At 40.8% G+C, this 3,669-nt stretch overlaps 1 long non-coding RNA gene across 1 annotated transcript in view; it reads left to right on the forward strand.

Moving 5' to 3' along the window:
• The window catches only part of LOC116060796, a 10,754-nt gene extending 7,401 nt beyond the window's left edge, over positions 1-3,353 (forward strand). The window contains exon 3 of the long non-coding RNA XR_004107583.2: positions 2,817-3,353. This is a non-coding gene — a long non-coding RNA (uncharacterized LOC116060796). The remainder of the gene's footprint in view (positions 1-2,816) is intronic.
• Positions 3,354-3,669: the final 316 nt, after the last annotated feature.

Below are 3,669 nucleotides of genomic sequence, written 5' to 3' on the forward strand. Positions count from 1 at the left end.
AATAACAATTTGCTTGTTCAGTCACTTCACAACAGTCACAGTCAGTTGCAAGCAAAAATGACCCTCAGGGTATATTTAGGAACTCCAGGTAAGTTAGGACATCTGAGGATTTCAATCCTGATGTTCACTCTGCAGCCTCCAAGAGGGTCAAACTGCTCTTCTCTTCTTCCTGTTACGCCTTAGGACTTTAACAAAGGTACAGTCACAAGATATATGATCAAAATCATAAAAATAACATCTTATAGCTGGGGAGCTAGCTAGCCTTAGTGACAGTTGCGTCCACTTGTTACCTAAAATGAACGTCAATTCACTCAAAAATACAAAAAATCAACTACTAAGGGTATTCTCGTTAAAACAAATATGAAGGTGCTTGAGTGACATTTACCCATTACAGAATAAATAAGTCAGTGATTTGGTCTTCATAGCTCTGCTGAAGAATTGAGCACCAGCCCACACACTGAGATCGTGGTGCCTTTGACTCATATCGGATAATTTTATTACTTGGGGGTATCTGCAAAGATACTTAATAAATAAATAACTTCTATTTCGGATTTTTATCAGAAACTGCTTTATTGGCTAATTAAGTATAAACACAAGATAATTTGAGTCCGGCTTTGTGTTGCTTGAATTAAGTCCACGTGTATACTATATGAGGAAGTTGCAGTCCTTTAAGGTGAATACAGATGTTGTTGTGGCAATTTGTCCTCAGATTGAACAAAACAAACTTAAAAACTCAAAGTCAAACTGCCAATGAGGCACCGAAGGAGTTAATCTTATGCTGAGGTAAAAAACGTTCATTGTCCAAGCAGAGATGGCATTTTTGTGAGGTTTATTTCTCCAATTTCTCAGCAAACAAACATTTCACACAAAGGAGCAATGGCGTCTCTAGGCTCTGGTAAAAAACCATCAGCCCTCCCCGGTGTCTACCTCCCACATACCTGACCACCCATATATGTAGACTTCACCTATGGCTAAGGCTGCTTGATACTTTCAAAACAAAAGCTCTAACAAATACTTAAGATAACCAAAATAAAATACTAATGATATCAACAAGCTTATGTAGCTGTATGATTAAGGCAAAACACAGAAATTAAATAAATAAATATTTAACTATTAAATATAACAAAACAATGAATAACTCCAATAATAACAAAACAATGAATTGCTCCAACAGATGTGGTGAGAATGTTTTTTATGTCAGTGATATGTAGTGTTTGGAGTTACTGTGTGGTGGGTTGGAGTGGGAATGCTGGGATAACTGAGAAGGCCAGGATTGATAGAATGACTAAAAGGGCTGGGAAAATGGTAGGAGAGTTTAATACAGTGGATCAAGTATATGACGACCGTCTGGCAAAAATGACAGAAAATAACAAGGGACCTGGGTCACCCTCTTCATGTTAATTTGACGGGCAGAGTTATGGAACATAGTGGTAGGCTAAGGCCTCCCGTGACACGAACTAAGTGGTATGCTCTCTCTTCTATACCTCAGACTATCAGACAGCACAACAAGCACTTTAAACATACATTTTTATAAATTTTGTATTGTATTTATGTATTGTATTATTGTATTGTATTAGGCAGGTATGAGCACTTAATTTCCATTTTTATGGATGAAATAAACTTGACTTTGACTTTGCTTTCAACATAGAAACAGACATAACGTTATGGCTAAAAACAAAGATGAACAAGGTAACGTTAAAAATGAACGCTTGACTACTATGTACAGATAGAAGTTGTATATATAATAAAGTGTATACATGCATATACATGCAAATACGTACATAAAGTTACATGTAAACAGAAATATGAAGCCTTTAAACATTAAGGCAATTCATGCAAATTATCCTGTAGATGGCGCCAGTGTTCAATCAATGTTAGATACAATGCATTCTTCCAACAGTGCAGGTCACATAAACTGATGATGTGCTAACAATTATAGTCACAGGGTGTACAAATAACAAGGTCACATGACACAGCCATCTTCTGACCTTATTTGTACACGCTGTGACTCTACAAATCACAACATGTAAATAGGAAATTGTTGGCATTATTTTGTCACTTATTGGGAACAGTAGGCTAGATGGAGCCGGTTACCTCCAGGATCTGTGCTAAGCTAGGCTAGCGGTGGGTGCGTCAGACAGAGTTATGACACGCACGGTAGAGGGTGACACGGGAATCAATTGTCGCTCCCATCCCATCCCGATCCCACGAAAATACTTCACATCCCGATCACGGGACTGCCCCCCCAAAAAAATCCTGTCCTGCAAAATCCCGAGAGAAAGACTCCTGAATCCTGTCCCGCTCCCGTTTCGTTCCCTATGTTGTCTAAAGTTATCAGACTCTGTGTGTGTGTGTGTGTGTGTGTGTGTGTGTGTGTGTGTGTGTGTGTGTGTGTGTGTGTGTGTGTGTGTGTGTATACAGCTGCAGCGATGGCCGAGGGAGTGAGAGCGGCTCCTCTGCTCTGCTGTGCTGATGTTGTTGTGTGAATGCAGCGGCTCCATCCCGCTCCCGCCCACTCCCGTTGATTTCTATTCTTGATCCGTCCCGAACATGTTACCGACAGTAAAATTGACTCCCGTACCGCGGGAATCACGTGACCCGCGGGAGTCCCGAAAAATTGTCACCCTCTAACGCACGGAGATGAGAAGGGTATGTATGGACTTATCTAACTCTGGGAGATACGGTGAATAAGACAAAGTCCCAATAAGTCGGCGTGTTCTTTTAAAAGTTAAAAAGAAAGACCACAAAAGCTCTCACATTAACTTTATGCTTTAATTGTGAAAAGAGACAGAACTCAAAACAAAACGTGACACAAGTCAACGGCATTTCTACAATTTCATGATCACAGCTTCCATCTTTAAAGGACTGGAAGTGGAAGAGGTTTACAATGTTTATGAGGAATCTGTTCAATCATTCTGAATTATTTTATACAACATTAATTCATTAGTTCATAACAATAACCTGAAATATTTCTGTAAGTGTGATCCTGTACAGACTCAACTGATCAGCAGTGACAAACAGGAGGAGACTCTCTGTCCTACACAGAACACAGAGACGTTGAGGAGCCAAAATTGCAGAACCTGAACCCAGGATAAAGAGGCTGAGTGAATGTGGTGTTGAAGGTGTAGAGGTGGATCAGTGAGTCAGAGGAGACTGAGTAGAAGGACAGAGAGCCAGCAGGACAGTCCACATACACTGCTACTCTACCAGAGGCAGAGGAGGAGGAGATGGATGTTTCTCTGTTATTGTGACGGACATAGTAACCACCATCAGAGCAGAACAGAATCCAGGACTGATCATTACGTCCAAACACACAGTCATCACTGTTTCCTCTCCTGCTGATTCCTCTGTAACTCACTGATATATAACATCTCCTCTCCTCTCGACCTCCCAGTAACAGCGACCAGTCAGACCATCTCTACACAGCAGCTGCGGATAGTAGTCAAACCTCTCTGGATGATCAGGATATGGCTGATCCTCCTCCACCCGTGTCACCGTCCTGTTGTTGTCAGACAGTTTGAGTTTTCTGTTCACTGTGTTTGTGTCCAGTGTGAGTTCACAGGAATCTGACAGAGAGAACGAGACACAACACAGCTGCAGTTATTAACCTATCAGCACTTTGATAATGACATCAGAGTGATGTCACAGTTTGATGAATGAAATTAAAAA

This window comes from Sander lucioperca, chromosome 20 (genome assembly GCF_008315115.2).
Source record: "Sander lucioperca isolate FBNREF2018 chromosome 20, SLUC_FBN_1.2, whole genome shotgun sequence".
Classification (NCBI taxonomy): domain Eukaryota; kingdom Metazoa; phylum Chordata; class Actinopteri; order Perciformes; family Percidae; genus Sander; species Sander lucioperca.